The sequence below is a fragment of the Vombatus ursinus genome, unplaced genomic scaffold (genome assembly GCF_900497805.2).
Source record: "Vombatus ursinus unplaced genomic scaffold, bare-nosed wombat genome assembly UNPS02014779.1, whole genome shotgun sequence".
In the NCBI taxonomy this organism is placed as follows: domain Eukaryota; kingdom Metazoa; phylum Chordata; class Mammalia; order Diprotodontia; family Vombatidae; genus Vombatus; species Vombatus ursinus.
Window position 1 is genome coordinate 63,983,535 of NW_020954557.1, and position 18,962 is coordinate 64,002,496.

General features: G+C 34.1%; 2 pseudogenes; one reads left to right on the forward strand and one right to left on the reverse strand.

The window, feature by feature from the left end:
* Positions 1 to 1,289: 1,289 nt before the first annotated feature.
* On the reverse strand, positions 1,290 to 16,304 carry LOC114045635 (annotated as a pseudogene).
* Positions 16,305 to 17,528: 1,224 nt separating this feature from the next.
* Positions 17,529 to 18,729, forward strand: LOC114045578 (annotated as a pseudogene).
* The last annotated feature ends 233 nt before the right edge of the window (positions 18,730 to 18,962 follow it).

Sequence of the window (18,962 nt, forward strand, 5' to 3'; positions counted from 1 at the left end):
TTCCAAAATTGTTGGGGTACAGCTATAGCAGTTCTCAGGGGAAAATTATATCCCTACAAATACATACTAACATCATGATAAAAGTGAGGATTAATGAAGTGAATACACATTTTAAAAATTAGAAAAAAATAAACCTAAAATGAGTCCAAATAGGAAACATTGAAAAGAAAAAAGAATTAAACTAATGACAAAATATAGAAATGCTAAATAAAAGTAAAAGTTGATTCTTTGAAAATAATGATAAAATTGAAAAGCCTTTAACTAACCTAATTAAAAAGAAGGCAGCTGAAAATTTAGTCAACAGAACAGCAAATAAAAAAGTGAAATTCAACAGAAGTAGAAGAAATGAAAAACATTTTCACAACCTACTATGCACAGTGATACACTAGCAAAACTGAAAACAGTAAAGAAACAAAAATATTTTCAAAAATTTAAATTATTCAAACCAAAGACCAAATAAAGATATTAAATAACCCAGTCTCAGAAAAAAAAATAGGATTAGATGCAAAGAATTAAAGAAAAAAAATTCCTAATTCTGGTGCATTCACAGGATCATATACTTCACAATTTTAAAGAATAATTGTCCATACCATACTAAACAAATTATTCTTTAAAAATGAGAAACAAAGCACTAAACTGAGTGTCTTATATGAGACAAATATGGTTTTTCTTTAAACAATCATAAATAATTTATTTGAGGATTATTTAATAGGAAGTTATATATAATTTGCATAAACTCAAATCTACATTTGTCCTAACACAAATGGCAAAACAGGAATAAATAAGAAAACTAAATCAGTCATAATACAAAATTAGACACAATTGTGTCATGCATACTAGAAGTGTTTTACAAAAGACTAATCTCAGATTAGTAGAAGACCAGTCTCCATTCAGGGTTGTCATATTGCAGGATAGGTTGCTGTAGCATCTGCATCTGTTTTCTTCACATTTTCCTATGTAACTGTTTTGGTTATTATCACCCCCTTTGGATGGTTTGCCATATGTGCTTTTTTGACTATTGTAGTCTGTGTATCACTGTCCACATCTTTATCCATTGTTCACATAGTTATTCCCACCATATGATTGCATGATATATAATTATAATTGCCTGATCACTACCATAGGTACTTTTCTAATTTACATACTTTTGGTCATATTAATTATTAAATCTTTGGTTCTACTTTTGGTATTGACCTCTGCCACTACTTATAATACCACTTCATCCACCAGCTAGAGCACCCTCTCTCTTTTTTTAGCTGTTGCAATTGCTACTTATGTGCCCCTTTAGCTTATGAAATTTTAATTCCACATTTCCCAGAACAAAATTTATGTTATCTGGTTTCTAAGAATTTCTTTACCAGTTCTTCATCTGTATATATGATAAAGCATTTTCCTCTTTTTAAATTTGTTTTTGAGTTCATGGGAAGTTCAATAATTCTCAGTTTGTCCAAATGTTCCAAAATAGTATTTGATTTGCTTTTTTAGATGTACCTGGGCTCAATCTATGGACAAATTACTTTTGGGGCAAGGGACTTCCTTTAAAAGCTTTAGTCCTTTTGAAGTCTATTAACTTTTCATCCAGTTTTTTTTAATTGCCAGGATATTATCAATACCAGCAACATCTTTGAAAAACACAAATTCAAATCCCCTTCATCTTCTAGGGACTCTATCTGTTTTAATTATACAGTCTCTAACTTTTATAAAATGAGATAAGTATTCAGTCAGATCTTGATCCTATCTTAGCTTAGTTCTCCAACAAACATTTTACCATTGTCTTGTTGGTTTTTTCTTGCTTTGTCAAACTTCTCAATGTTTCTGTATTCATTCAAATGCTCTGTGGCAATGGGACTGTTAGCTTTGGGATGATGGCAGGGAGAGGGAGTCACCAGCTCAGTGTTGTATGAAGTCAGATTTGAATCAGGTCATGCTGCAACCTTGACTGATACAGTTCTTATATCTAAACAAGAGAAGATGAAGGAAAAATATAGACACACATCATTAATAAATATCAATTCAAAAGCTTTAAATCAAATCCTATTACACAGACTGTAGTGATTAATCCAAGAAATCATTTATTATGAACAAGTTGTATTTGTATCAGGGATATAAGGATGGATCAATATTAAGACTACAATCAATATAACCATAATAAAAGTAAAAAAACCACACATCAAAAACATGATTAACTCAAGTAATATGAAAACCTTTGAAATAGTACAACAATTATTTATGTCAGCAACCCTAAAAAGTATAAACATAGAAGGAAATTTTTAATATCACAAAAAGCATGCATATAAAAATAAAAGCAAGAATCTTATGCAATGGGGATATACTAGAACCTTTTTCAATAAATCTGAGAGTAAAGCAAGGATTCCCATGATCCCCATTATTATTTGATATAGTTCTGGAGATGATAGAAATAGAAATTAAATAAAAGAAAGAAGCTAATGGCATAAACTTAGATTAAAAAGAGTTTGATGATATGACAACTGACTTGGGAAATCCTAGGGAATCAACAAATGTAATCAATGAGACAATCAATAGCATTAGCAACGTTTCAGGCTACAAAATAAACCCTAAAATCATTTGCATTTCTATATAACAATAACAAAACATAAAAAAAAATAGTAGAAAAGAAATTTCGTTCCAAAAACTATAAAATAATATCTGGGGATAAATCAACCAAAAAAACCCCCACAAACTGATATAAATTCAATTACAAAGATCTCTTTAAGGAAATAGGAAACAGCTCAAATAACTGGAGGAATATTAAATATTCATGAATGGGATATGAAAATATTATAAAAAAATACTACTACTACTAAAGTTAATTTGTAATTTTAATGCTATAGCCATTAAATTGTCAGTGGAATACCTTACAGAAATTGATAAAATAATAACAAAATTCATTTGGAAAAATTAAAAAAAAACTGAGAATATCAAGGGAAGTGAGAAAAAGGTAGAGAAGAAGCAGCAATCATCAACTTTCTATTCTTATTTTAAAAATAGGTGAATCAATGAAACATCTTATTCAAGGGATAATCTGAAAAAATAAAACTCAACAACCCAGGGCTCAATAAAGTAGAAACATCATTATGATAAATAAACCAACAAACAAAACTTCTGAGTTAACTGGAAAGCATGTTAGAGGAAGTTAGGCTTGGGCAAGCAACCTATACATATTTTACAATATATTCTATATAGATATCAGACTTTAATATTGAAAATTGTACTATCAAAGAATACATGATGTATTAAGTAAATATGAGACAAAGTGAATTACCAAAAAGTCATCATTCTGATTATATGAAATTGAAAATTTTCTGTCCAAATAAAATTAATGCACCTAGGATAAGGAAAGCAGTAGAATCAGAAAACCAGTATTTGTATCACTTTTCTTATAAGTTTTATATCTAAGATGTATAAAAAGTGACCTGCCTATGCATATACACACACGTGTTTGAAACCAAAAGCCATTCCTAAATAGATAAGTTGTCAAAAGATGCAAACAAATAGTTTTCAAAAGAAGAATGTCAAGCCATTATCAACTATATTAAAGAATATTCCAAATAACTAATAATGAGAAATGCAAATCAAAATCACTCTGAGTTTTCCCTTCACACCCTGTAAATTGGCAAACATAATAGAATGGGAATAATGTTGGAGAAGTTGTGGGAATATAGGCTCACTAGTGCATTGCTGGTGGAGCTATGAATCTGTATAACTTTTTGAAAGCAATTTATAATTATTTAAATAAAGCAAAATGTTCATATCCTTTGACTTGGAAATTCCACTACTAGGCTTAAACACTAGCAGGATTTTGAAAAGAAGAAAATTCCCATATACACCAAAATATTTTTAGCAGCACTTTTTGGGATAGCAAAGAATTTTGGGAAAAAGTAGATATCAGTCAACTAGGGAATGGCTAAATAAATCATGGCACTTGGATATATTAGAATAACACTGTGATATAAGTTGTGATAAATATGATTAATACCGAAAAATATAGAAAGAGCAGCATGGACTAGTTCAGTACAAATTAAGCATAAACAAGACAAAAATTTATAAAGTGATTTCAATAATTTGAGTAAAAAAAAAAGAAGAAAATCAAAATTTAAAGTTGCAAAATTATACAGACCATATGTGACTTGGAAAAAAAATCAAAGAATAAACTCCCACCCTACCTCTTTTCAGAGGTAAGAGGTTCCCATGTGTACACACTGCGTATATTTTCAGACTTTCTTTGATGCATCTATTAGTTATACTGTTTTCCCCCCTCTTCTTTCAGTATCCTTTAAAATAGTGTTTGTCGTATAGTTGTCTCTCTGGGAAAAATAGATCATAAAATGTTGGGAGAAAATTTTTGTGATAAAAAAGTTACCAATAAAAACTTATTTAATACAAAACAGGAAAAATGAACATTGTATTTAGAACCATAGAACTGGGTTCAATCCTCCTTCTCATCCTTATCTTATTAGCAATGTGACCTTCACAAAACAGTTTGCCCTTCTAAGCTTCAGTTTCCTCATCTGTAAAATGAAGGGTTTGGACCAGATAACCTCTGATTTTATAAGCTCTAGATCTGCCATCACTTTATTCTTTGAGTTTTTAACCCTGATGTTTAGGATATGAAACTTAATTTTTAACTGTAAGAATATGCCAATTTGTCTCTCTAAAATTACAAATATTGAATTCTGTGTAAAAGTAATCATATCACAAAGTACTTTATTGTACAGTTTATTTGCTTTCCGTATTCCCATGACTCTGAATTTACAATGCCTTCAAAAAAGAGAAATCTTGAATTCATCAAGCTTTATAAAATAGGACTTTCCTAAGTTGACTTGTAAATTGACATGGAACTTTGAAAGTGATTTATCACATTGCTTATATGAAACTTTGTTGTTGATTTCCATGTTTCCCACCATCTGCTACATCTTTCAGTGTCCAGTTGATAGCTATACAAAGTAGCTATGGTGGATAGATCTGTGATTGACATAAATGCTAATTTCCAACCAAATTACTTGCATTAAATTTGTAGCAAAGTAACATGAAAGGTCATGTTTGATGAGGATCAGCTTCAGAAGAAATCACAGCTCATGAATAATACCATCCTATAAAGAAAAATGTAGATCACAGAAATGTAAAAAGAGAGGAAAGTGAACATCAGTGTTTGATATGGTATTTTATTAACTGATGTAATGGAAATAAAGAGATCTTTCTTGGGAAATAATTTTCATAAGAGAAAAATGGCTTGCTCCTCATAAGTTGTCCATTGTTATAATTTAGGACAACTGGACCCAAAAGAAAAAGAATTTCATTAAGCAGCCTCTCTTGTACAGTTTGTAAACTTTGAGAGAATCCTGGTATCTCACTTTATTTCATTTATTTTATTAGTGCTGGGGTGGTCTATGATTTTTAAAAAATCTCTGAGAGTAAAACCTTTTACATCTCACTTCTTTTTTTAAGGAAGACAACATCCATATTCAACGTTGATTGAAAAAGTCTGCCTTACAGTTAAATATCAATATCCTCTCTGAATTTCAGGGTGTAAACTAGTCAATGAAATTTAAAAATATTAGTTGATAGCAATGTTTTTATTGGCTCCCTTTACTGGGTCTCTAAACTAGGGGACAAATCACAATAAAATAATTTAATGTTTTACTATAATATTGTTATTACAATACACAACTCCCCCTGTACTGAAAGGAATTAATATGGCCTAAAAGTACCTAGCTTCCAAAGAATAATTTGTTGGGAGAATATGAGTGACTAAAACTAAAGTCATAGGACACATCTAAAGTTTTATATGTCATTGGTTACTATTCCAAAAGTCTAGATATTGAGAATTCTGTGGATCTTATTACAGGCTGGAAATGAAGTAATCATGTTCACTACCACTATTTCTTTTTTCAGGATTTCTTGATCGTTGGGATGAATAAAAGATGATAGATCTTTAAATTATACTGAGATTCATTTGATGAACTTCCATTTCTTCTACTAGCTAAGGTACTTACCCTCAGGTATTCTTAATCCATATCTTTCTTTGTGTTCCAGGTAAAAATTATAAAAAAATTATAATTATGTTTTTAACACAGTGATTTTTTTCTGACAGTTTTGAGGGACAAGCATCAAAACAACTCAGAAATGTAAAAAAATAGGTTTATAAAACACATAAAAATTTTAACTCCATTGTTATTCCCACAAAATCAGGGAAGAGAGACAATACCCTCTGTAATATTTAATGGACTCATTGTGACAAAAATTATAGAAGAATGAGAATGGGAATAATACAGGGAAAGTGGGTGCTGATGTGGTTGTGATCTACATCGTCAGAGAGAATACTCACATTGAGGGAGAACAAAGATCCATTGGAATATTGGAAGTTATGTTCTTCTGTCTCTGATCTTTTTTTAATGGAGTGTTAAAATATTTACATAGTTTTAAATTTGTGCTAGGGATCACTGGTACTGTTGAAATATATTTTCAGCTGAATTCATGAAATCAGAGTATTTTTTCCTTGTCTGCTTCTTCATCTGATGTCTTCTTTCTTTCCCTCTTTCAACACAATATTGGGGTGAATCATGCACCATACACAACAATTCAGCTGAATAATTCCTTTGCCTGTTGACAATGAAAACAATTTTTAGTTCAGACCTGGATACTCCTCTTGTCCTGGGATTTGTAGTTTGTAGCAAAAATAACTCTGATAACTGACCCTAAACATCTGATGCTGTATAGCTGCTGTAGAGAGCACATATTAGTGATGAGGAATACGCCTAGAAGAGAGACAGCAGATCTTGTTGGGTGGGGATAAATAAAGCTATCTATATTGCCAGACTACTTCAAAGAAGCTTTTAGTGAGGGCTGAAATTAAAACCTTCTATTTTCTTCAGACATTTCTTCATACAAAATCATCCATATTTCAAAATATAATGTATTTTGGGAGGATTAACAGTCATAATGAACTCCTAGATGTGGAGGGCTAAGAATCATTGCTACAGATTGATGCTTTTATTTTTATTTGGTTCACATATGCTCTATTCTAGCAGTTGACTTTGTCCAGTGTTTTCATTTGACTTTCTGGTTTTCAATCAAGCACCTTGTCTTTTGATTAACTCAGTAATAAGTATTTACTGAGCTTTTCCTGCCTTGACTCTGTTACCAAAGAGTCACTGATCTGAAGACAGGGTGTCCTCACCACAGCACCAGACAAAACATATAAACAAACAACAAATAAATAAATTCCTTGCCTATCTCTATAGATCAAAAATTTGGAGTTAGAAAGTACCTTAGAGATCTTCTAGTTCAATTCTCTCCATTTACCAGTGAGGAAACAGACCTTCCCACAGTCACACAGGTACTGACAGAATCTAGGTTTGAACTCAGGTCTTCTGTCTTCAATTATAGCATTCTGTTCTTACCAACACACTGCCTTATCTTCTACCATTCTCTCAGCCTCAAGATTTCCATTGGACATGCATTAAACTAATGAAAAAACTAATATAAAATTCGAGTATTAGGTTTCTTGTCTTTGTTTCTTTTTCTTATAGGACCATATAAAATATTAATTAAATACTTCATACAAGAGATATTGTTTGGGGTCTGAAATTGTCCAATCTACAAGCAAAAACACTGAGATAGAGCTTCAAGTTAATATTTATTATTATGTCCAAATACCCTGGACCTAAGATCTTCACAATCTGATATGGCCCCTTGCTCTAGGGCCTTAGTTTCATAGTGCTTGATACCCAGAGACACAGAAGAGGCAAAGTAAAATACAGAGCTTCACTGGATGATAGACCTTGCTTTTGACCATCCAAGAGGGCCAGACATGATGCATCAGCATGGGCAGTCACAGGTTGGGCAAGGCAAAGGTAATTTCTGTTAAATGGTCATAACATGGGCAACACAAGTGTCACCTCTGTTGATTAAATGGTCATAATTTGCCCCTCCTCATATTGGGCAACAGAAGGTGGTCTGAAGGTACAAAAATAAGTTGGGGGACTTTTCATATCATGTCAAGACATCCCACCTATTCTGGGTTTGGTCATCAGCATTCTTATGGTTAGGCAAGTTAACTTCATAACTGGCAAATAAATGGTGAACAGTGAATTCATAGGTTTTAAAGTTTGAGTCCTATTATAAGAAAGAATATATCTTATTTAATTATCTTTATATAATATATACAAAATATGCATTATATATGTTATTCTTATATTAGTATTAGTTAATTAAACTGGCTAAATGTATAGTATTAGAGAAGTATGTCACTAATAATTTCTAATAATCATTACCCCTATGGAATCATACCGATTAATACTGATTTGGAACAAAATAGGTGTCTAATTAAAATCATCTTTGTCAGTCACAAAGTTGATAACCTAAGGTTCAGTGAAACCTCATTAAGCTATAGTATGCAATATGGCATTCTATAGTGTTGCAATATTTTTTACTTCATTTATAAATGTTTCATGTCCAAAGTTTGGATAAAAGAGACATCATGAAAGTTACATGTAGGAAGTTTAAGACAACTTCTGTCATATTTTGTCATAGATAACAAGTCACTTAATCTGTCAGAGATGCAACTAACTGTCTAAGCCTAGAATTGGAGAAAAGAATGCTGAACTTTCATTAGGTGAGGCAATTTCCTCACTGGGAATCTCACTACAATTTATGAAGTTAAAGGTCCATGAAAAATGGAAGTTTGAATGATGTCCATAACTCATACAATGGCCTGTTCCTCTGATTTCATTATTGTAGGGATCTCCCAGGGAAAAACTAATTCAATTAACACAGAGAAATACTTTTTCTGCAACTTAAAATTTTACAGAACTGTTTGGGTCTTTGAGACAGTAAGTAATTATTTGAGGATCATAGTGCCAGTATGTGTCAGGGACTGGTCATAAACACATTTCTTCCTATACTTGAGGCCAGTTCTCTATCAACTATATTACACTGACTCAATATTTTGAATAAACTTAGAAATATGTTACCAGGGAGGTGACAAAAGTATTGCCTATTTAAAATCGAGCAGTTTGATGTCTTTTTAATATCCTCTTGCCATTTATCTGCATTTTAAATCTGCTTTCATGCATTGAATGATGTCTAAAATGTCTGATTTTAGTTCATAGTTCCAGGCTGTTTTTTTCTCCTATCAGATATGCTTTTGAGTTAATATTATGTTTTATGGATAACAATTTGTTACAAATAACAAATCATTCAATACATTAACAGCAAAATAAAAATATTGGATCCTTGCTTATTTCATAATTTCTTTCTTTGAATCCTACTTTTCTTTTCACTTTATATTTAACTTTAATGTAAGAAGATCTTTTGACTAAAATAGCATTTTGGAGATCAATCTGGAATTATATCCAAAGAGTTATTAAAATACCTATACACTTGGGGCATAACAAGAGAACATTGTACACAATAACAGCAATATTGTTTTAAGAACAACTTTGAGGCAGAGCCAAAATGCCAGAGAGAAGCCAGGAAGTTGCTTAAGTTCTCCCCAGTTTCCCTCAGAAATAATGTTAAATCTAACCTTTAAACAGATTCTGGAGTGACAGAACCTACAAAAAGACAGAATGAAACAATTTTCCAGCTTAAGATAATTTATAAGTACTTTAGGAAAGGTCTATCTCACTTGGGTAAAAGGGTAGTATAGCCCAGTGCAGATGGTGTCCATCAGGAGGCTTTAAACCACAACACAGATTAGCAACCAAGGACAGTGTCAAAGAAGGCCAGCTATGAGGCCTCCAGCCCAAGCTCAAAAGGCAAGTTGTGAGGCCTGGAAATCAGGCAACAGCAGGTACTACTAGGGTGGGCTACCCCAGTGCAGTGAGCAAGCCTCCAGCATCTGAGGCACAGTGCACAAAACTAGTGACCTGGCCCCAAGTATAAAAACTTGGGACAATGCCCCTTGTGCCCCAGGAAGAAAGCTCAACTTTAAAGGACATTGAATTGGCAAAAAATGAACAAGAAGCAAAAAAAAAAAAAGAACCTTGACCATAGAAATTATTAGGGCAACAGAGAAGACCAAAAAAATAAATTTAGGAGAGGACAACATTGTCAATACACCTACATCTGAAACCTCATAAAGAGAATATGCATTGGTCTCAGGCCCAAAAAAAAAGCCTTGGTCAAAAGGCTTAGAAGAAGTCAAAAAGGATTTTAAAAGTCAAATATAGAGAAAGAAGAAAAATTAGGAAAAGAAAAGAGAGATATTCAAGAGAGGTATGCAAGGTATTCAACAGTTTGGAAAAGGAAGAACAAAAATTGACTGAAGATAATAATTCCTTAAAAAATACAATTGGCCAATTGGGAAAAAATCCACTGAAGGAAACAATTTCTTGAGAAGTGCAAGTGGAAAAAAAATAGTGAGTGCCACATCACTTCACTGGGGACAGTTTCAAAGATAATCTATTACATGAATATTTAAGGATTCTGATCTAAGGCAATCAATCTCTATAGGATCATAGAACTAGAGCTGAAAGGGATCTCAGAAGCCATATAATATAACTGCTAGATGAGGAAATAGATGAGATAAATTCCTCATTTAGACCCAACTGTAAAAATCATGGTTGGGCTGTGATGAAGATTGGTATCCTAATGGCAAAAAAAAGAATCAATAACAATCAATCAAGCATTTTTTAAGTGAATACTATAGGCCAGACACTCTGGTAGGTGCTAAGAATGCAAATACAGAGAATGAAACAACCCCTACTCACAAGGCACTTACATTTTACCAAGGACATGTATATGTAGGAAAGAAAGTGGAGAAAGCATCAAGAAGAAATTTCTCTTGGTATCCCAAAATTATTTGCTGTGAATTATATTTGGGTCATAGACTGATCATGACCAAGCATGAATTTGCATTTATTTATCATGTGACTGGAATAAAAAAAGTACAATTGGATCACGAGGATAATATACTATGACCAGGTAGGATTTATACTGGGAATGCAGAACTAGCTAAATATTAGGAAAATTATTACCATAATTGATGATATCAACAACAAAACTAACAGAAATCATATGATTATCTCAACAACGGAAACAGCTTTTGACAAAATACAACACCCATTCCAATTAAAACATTAGAGAACATAGAAATAAATGGAGTCTTCTTTAAAATGATAAGTAGCATCTATCTAAAACCATCAGCAAGCATTATCTGCAATAATGATGAGCTAGAAGCATTTCCAGTAAGATGAGGTGTGAAACAAGAATGTCCATTATCACCACTGTTATTCAATTTTGTACTAGAAATGTTAACTTTAGCAATAAGAGAAGAAAAAGAAATTGAAGAAATTAGTATAGGCAAAGAAGAAACAAAGCTATCACTTTTTGCATATGTGATGGTATACTTAGAAAATCCAAGAGAATCAAAGTAAAAAAAAAAAACTACTTGAAATAGTAAAAAAATTATTAAAGTTGCAGAATATAAAATAAACCCATTTAAATCATTAGCATTTCTATATATTATTAACAAACCCCAACAGCAAAAGAGAGAAAGAGAAATTCCATTTCAAGTTACTGTAGATATTATAAAATATTTAGGAGTCTACCTGCCAAGACACACTCAAGAACTATATGAACACAATTACAAAACACTTTTCACAAATAAAGTCAGATCTAAATAATTGGAAAACTATCAGTTGCTCATGTGTAGGCTGAACTAATATAATAAAAATTATGATTCTACCTAAATTAATTTATTTATTCAGTGTCATACCAATCAAACTACCAGAGAACTTTTCTATAGGGCTAGAAAAAAAACAATAACAAAATTCATCTGGAAGAATAAAAGGTCCAGAATTTCAATTAATGAAAAGAAATGCTAGTGAAGGTGGCCTAGCTGTACCAGATCTTACATTATATTATAAAGTAATAATTATCAAAACTTCTTGATACTGGCTAAGAAATAGCGTGGTAGATCAGTGCAATAGGTTAGGTATGTAAGACAAAATAGTAAATGACTATAGTAACCTACTGTTTGATAAACCAAAAGATACCAGCTTCTGGGAAACGAACTCACTAATTAACAAAACCTGCTGGGAAAACTAGAAAAAATATAGCAGAAACTCAGCACAGACCAACACCTTACACTGATAACCAAGATAAAGTCAAAATGGCTACATGATTTAGATATAAAGGCTAATACTACAAGCAAACTAGGAGAGCAAGGAATAGTTTACCTGTCAGAAGAGAAGAATTTATGACCAAACAAGATAGAGAACATTATAAAACGCAAAATGGATAATTTTTATTACATTAAATTGAAAAGTTTTTACAACAAAGTCAATGAAAAGTTAGATGGTTACAAGGGAAGCAGAAAGCTGGGAAACAATTTTTACAACCAGTGCCTCTGATAAAGGCCTCATTTCTAATATATACATATAGAGAGAGAACTGAGTCAAATTTATAAGAATACAAGTCGTTCCCTGATTGATAAAAGGTCAAAGGATATGAACAGGCAGTTTTCAGATGAAGAAATTAAAGCTATCTACAGTCATATGAAAAAATGCTCTAAATAACTATTGGTTAGAGAAATGCAAATCAAAACACCTCTGACATACCACATCACACCTATCAGATTGGCTAACAAGACAAAACAAGACAATGACAAAGGTTGGAGAAGGTGTGAGAAAATTAAAACACTAATGCATTATTGGTGGAGTTCTGAACTGATCCAACCATTCTGGAGAACAATTTGGAACTATGTCCAAAAAGCTATAAAACTGTGCATAGACTTAGCTCTTCTCAGCAATGCAAGGGTCTCAGACTACTCCAAGAGACTCATGATGAAAAATGCTATCCACATCCAGAGAAAGAACATTGAAGTCTGAATGTAGATTGAAGCATACTATTTGCTCTCCTTTTCTTTTGTTGTTTTGTTTTGCTTCTTCTTTCTCATGGTTTCTCCTATTACTTCTAATTCTTTATATCATGACTAATGTGAAAATATGTTTAATATGAATGTATAAGTAGATCCTATATCAGATTGCATGCTGTCTTGTGGAAGTAAGTGGGGATGGAAAGGGAGAATATTTAAAACTCAAAATATTATAGAAGTGAATGTTGAAAACTAAAAATTAATTAATTAATTAAAAAAGAAAACTATATTGGAAATAATTTGAATATTATTATTATAAAAACAAGAAAATATAAAAAAACTACCAACTCACATGACTTATTTTTTTGTGTTAATGCAAAATATTTATTGGAATAATTTCTACATGTGTAGAAGAGGTCTTTATTCAAAATGTGAAAAAAAAGGTGCTTAGCTTGATTTTACATTGACCTCAGCATGATAGTCAGACAGTTGGGTGAATTGTGTACAGAATACAAAATCCCGCTGTGCTCGTTTATTCATTTAAAATAATCATTTGTTTAGATAAAGCAAAATACCATCTCAAGGGCTCCTCTTATTATTAATGTTATTATTTGCAAATGGAAGTGAGGCTGACTGCATCAAGCCCTAAAATTTGAAGGAGACTACACAATTTGTAAAAAGAGTTTAGAATAAATGTCTACATAAGAAAAACAAGTGGATGAAAAATGCCAATTCCATAGACTATGATATGCAATTGTATACACAGTCCATTCTTCAATACATCTTGCTTGAACAGACATTTTGGATGGATGGTGAATTGAGTCTGGAATTGAAAAAAGGGAGAGAATGAAAGGGATTTCATTCAGAAAATTTTACATTGCTTTTAATAACTCCAAGCTGTTCTGTGAAACAAAGTTTCATCTTTTTAACATCAATATTTTTTCTGTTATATTGCTGTGAATCACATTATTCACTGAATTAAAATTGTGGTTCCACCAGGAATTCATGATGGGAATATGCTGGTCAGAGTATATTATTTATGAATTATGAACCATAATGTAGGAATAAAGATTTAATCAAAAGAATGCATGACTGGAAAAGATGTGGGCAAAGAACTTCTTAAGAACACTTGTTAATTGATGGACAATCAGTTTTCTATTGATACCCACATAATTTCAAGAGATCTAAATAGTTTCCTGGCATGTTGAATCAACTTTTCTATTGAAGATCTATGGGAAGACATGAAAAAGAGTCTCACCAAGATGTTATTGTATTATGTGCCATTTGAGAGTATATCCATATTAATGAAATCCACCAAAGAAGTAATTATGGATCACCAAAATAATAACATTTTATGGTGTATATGTTATTTCATGATTACTAAAAGCATTTACCAGTATCATGAATTCTATCTTGGGCAGTGTTCAGGTAAAAGGATGCTTTATGTAAAATAACATTTTGCAAACACTAGTCTTCATTGGTGATAATTTGTTGGATCCATTGAGATCCATAATAGTACAGGACTTCTTCCTGGTCACTTAAAAATTATGCAGCCTTAACAACTATGAAGCAAATATAAATTGGATAGAGGATTCACATTGCACAAATTTTAGTGTAGATTTGGTCAGACAACCTATTGAGTTAAGCACAGTAGCATGTAGTTCTTAGACAGACACTGCCAACAGACAGCAAGCTGGGTCTGGAACCTAACAGGATGTGAGGAGCAGAAAGGATTGTATTTAGATAATTTTACAATGCTAAGTCTAATATTCCTTCATTGCCTCCATAAATTTTTACTCCAAAAATATATTGTGGAACCAAGAAGAATTTGGAAGCTTCTGCCAGCAGAGCAAAACTTTGACAAATTTTTGCAAATCTACAAAATATTTGACCATGGGTCTGATGGTGAGCTATGTGTCTCTCATCCAAGGACCAAAATAGCTAAGTTCAGCTTGTCACAAGGTTAGTTACAAGATGATTAAAATTTTTTTGGGGGGGACAATAATTCTCATGGAACATCAAATAAGTTACAAAAGAATTGTCCTTTGTGTTGGAAGAAGTATATGCAAACACAAAACTACTTATCCTTGACATATTACAGTGTTACCTAAATGATGTTTTGTATCTCCAAATCATGGCAGACCTTCACTGTAGAAAAATTAAAACTGAACGTAGTACAAGAGTAAATGTGAGAAGAAGCATGGTATAGTATTTAGAATTCTGGCTTCAGAGCCAAGAACCTTGAGATTGAAGTCCCTCCTTTGATACACATTGGTATGTGACCTACAGAAGTCACTTAACTTTTCAATGTTCTATGCAATTCTTTAATAGGTACTGACCTGATTCAGTAGACTAAGTTTTCTCCTCAGGATTCATTAGGATGCTCATTGTCAGGATTCCCCTAGGTTAATGAAATCAGCCAGCCATCAAGGATTTATTAAGCACTTATTATGTGCCAGGCACTGTACTAAATGTTAGAATTATGAATTTTCAATCCATTTCCCCACAAGTGGCAAGGGAAAAAAGGTGAAAGTTGTAATAATATTTTTAGCAATGACTTGTAGTATAAGAAGGCATCATCAAAAATATGAATAGCCTGAAAAAAGAGGTAGAATGTTTAAAATTGAAGAAATAAGAGATGAATATCACAATTCTGTACTCATGTTTATAAACTATTAAAAGATCCAGTATAAATGTCCAAGCATGCTGCATAGCTTCTCTGTGGGAGGTTTAAAGAAAGCCATGGAAAGTTTCTGATTTTTAAGGCTTGTTACTAGGGCAATCTTGTATCTCTTCTGTTAAGATGTAGTTCATTTTTGCAATTCTTTCCTCTGTAACTCTAACTTCTTTTATAATAATAAAAAATAAAACCTATTGCATCATTTCTAAGAAGAAGTCTAATTGCTATTGTGGGTAAGCTGATTTTTTCTTTTTGATTTTGATTATAGGTACTTTTAGTTATTCTGTTCTAGGGTTGCACCTTGTTCATCTATGACAAAAAAAGTTCTTTTTTTTGTTTGTTAATTCATTTTCGTCATTGAGGACTCAGGAGTTATTGGTCTTTCCTACTCTGTGGATAAAATCAAATTGAGGACTTTTCATTTATTCTGATGATAAATTACACAGAGAGATTTCTGAGAGTGGAGCTAAGATGGTAAAGCTGAGAAAGCATTACGGCTTAGCTTAGTCCTTTTAATATTCCCATCTAAACAACTTTGAAATCATGCCTCAAACAGAATTTTGAGCAGCAGAGCCAACTAAATCAGAGTAAAACATTCTTCTAAATCAAGACCAAGGGATTAAACCAAAAGGGATTGGAATGAGAGATCTGTGACATTGGGGTAGGGGATGGGCCAGAGCCCACATGGATGTAGCACCAGTGGTGGAACTTGATGATGGTGACAGTAGCAACAGGAGCAACTTCAGGATCTCTCAAGCTAGAGATGCTAAGGGGATTGGTCATGCACTTGGAAGGAGATTACAGGGGATATATGTCTTAGCACTGCACCCAGGACTGGACACTTTTTGGCAATTTCATTGGCTATATTAACTTCTGGGTCACAGGTTCAAGGGCAGAAAGGAACATTTTCAGTCATGAGAGGGTAAGAGCCATGCAGAGCAGTATTATGTCCTATTCCCAAGGGAGTAGAGGCTCATGGGAATAATATTGTTTCTGGTTGCAAGAGAGCAGGGGGCCTAAAGAATGGTATTTGTTGAAATTCCAAGGGATCAGGAGCTTTTTCTGGGTACAGAACAGAGGCCAGAACAAGAAAGCAGTCACTACGCATTTCCCCAGATCACATCAACTTAGAAGAACCAAAAATTTCCATACCTCCAGAATGAGCTCTAAAAACAGCAGTGTGAAAGAGCCTGAAGCTTGGGACAGTGCCCTTCCCCCCTCCACATTGAGAACAGAGCCCAACTTTGACATAAAGTTCAAAGTCAAGAAATAAGCTAGAACAATAAGCCAACAATAATAAAAATATGACCATAAAAAGCTACTATGGTGATAGGAAAGGTTATGTGGGAATTGTGTTAATCAAACTGACTCCATCTTGTAAAACTGACTCCATTTTGAGATTTAGGCTTCATTTTCTGCCTTTCCCTTCCCAAATATGGGAACTGAGTGGCATCCTGTTTCACATATGGGAAAGTCCCAAAACTCATTATTCCCCTCCCAACTTGCAAAATTCCTAATCTTTCCTCCAATTAGAAATCAGATTGCCTAATCTTACATCCTAGTTTATATCTTGTTTATTGTTTTCCTATAATGTACAAAATTTATGCAAAATTTGTATTCAGGGTCTAGTCAAGACTGGTCCAGATTTATTGCACAATTGTGTGGCTTAGCAATAAATTGATATGCTCAGGAACTTGAACCTTTATTTCCTCAGTTATTGCAGATTTTACTCATGACAATCAAGACACAAACTCAAAAGAAAATTTTGTCAAAATAGCTTCAAACAAAATCTCAAAGGAAAATGGGAATGGGGCAAAAAAAAACAAAAAGAATTCCTGGAATTGAAGACATTGTGCCCCTCAGCTGCCCCTGCCACTGCATCCAACTAAGCCCTGGACCAGCACTCTGACTAACTTTTTCTCTGGGCAGAGTTTGAGCTTTGGCTCTGGCCCTGCCAAGGCCCCAGACCCCCCTGCCCTGTCTTCCTTGCCCTCCTCTGCCACTGTCATGCTGGAACCCCAATATGCTGACCTCCCTGGCATTGCCAGAAATGAACCAAATGTTTATGAGACCAGTGACCTCCTTGAGGATGACCATGCAGAATTTGATTAGAGGAGCTGACAAGTACAAGTATGGAACGCATTATTGTCAACCCAAATGCTGCCTATGACAAGGTCAAAAATAAAAGAGTGGAGACCAAGCGACTTGACTTTCCAGATTGTATTGGGAAAACCCAAAAGACAGGATATGAATCTGAAGAGTTTGAAATGCTTGGATGGGGGACTGGGGCTGAAGGAGATACCCCAACAGAAGCACCAGTGACTTTTGCATGAGGTTCAAGAATTAATGACTGAGGTGGAGAAGATAAAGGCAACAGTGAAAGAGTCAGCTGCTGAGAAGAAGCTGACCTCTGTGGTGTTGACCAAACAGTTGGGTGCCCTGAAGCAGCAGCTCATTGCCTCCCACCTAGAGAAGCTGCTGGAACCTGATGCTGCCATCAACCTCACTGACCCTGATGGAGCCCTGACCAACCACCTACCAGTGCAATTGGAGGCAGGAAAGAGAAGCAGAGAAGCAAAGGGGTTGGGTAGGGGGCAAGGATGCTGCTGTCCCTGACCCCTGACAACAGACTGGTCACTTATGAGTTTCAGTTTCAGCCTGAGCAAGACAAGTTCTCTTAGGCAGCCAAGTTGCAGTTGAGAAATGGCTGTCAGAGCTGGAGGCAACAGTATACTGTGAGCAGGACCCTTGGAATCCTTTGTCTGCAGGTCTTTAGGGATCCTGTCTGAGGGAAATGGTGGAACTGTTGCAGGCAAAGGTGAACACCCTGCACACTGCTGCTTTGGATCAGGTGAAAACATGACCACAGAGTGACCTCAGGAAAGTGAATGAAATTGCTAAGCACAAAGCTGCCATGGAGGATGCAGACACACAAAGCAAGTTACATCAATTGTATGAGACAGTTCAGTGCTGGAGTCCCATTGCTGCTACACTTCCTGAGATAGTACAGTGACTTGTTATCATCAAGGAGCTGCAGTTTGGTCAGCTCCTGACACATCTGTATACCACCCAGCAGATGATCGCTGTTTTTTTCAAGGACAACTCTGCCCTACTGGCTCAGGTACAGGCCACAAGGTAGGAGAACCTGGTCATGGTGGAGGGAAATTTTGCCAGCATCAACACACAAATGAAGAAACTAGGAAAGTGAGCAAAAGTGGAGGGGTGGTCTCTGACCTGTTGTGTGTGTTCTGTACTTATCAGTTTGAGTCTGGCTGTGTGCTCTCTTTCCTTAATTATACAAATCCCAGGTCCCCCCTTATTTCAAGGAGAGGAGCTCCTGCACGTGGAGTGGGGACCCCTTGGATACGTTAAATAGTGGTGGCCAAGGGAAAGCATCTCCTGTTAGCCCCTGGGGATGGGGCATAGAAACAGCCATTTTCC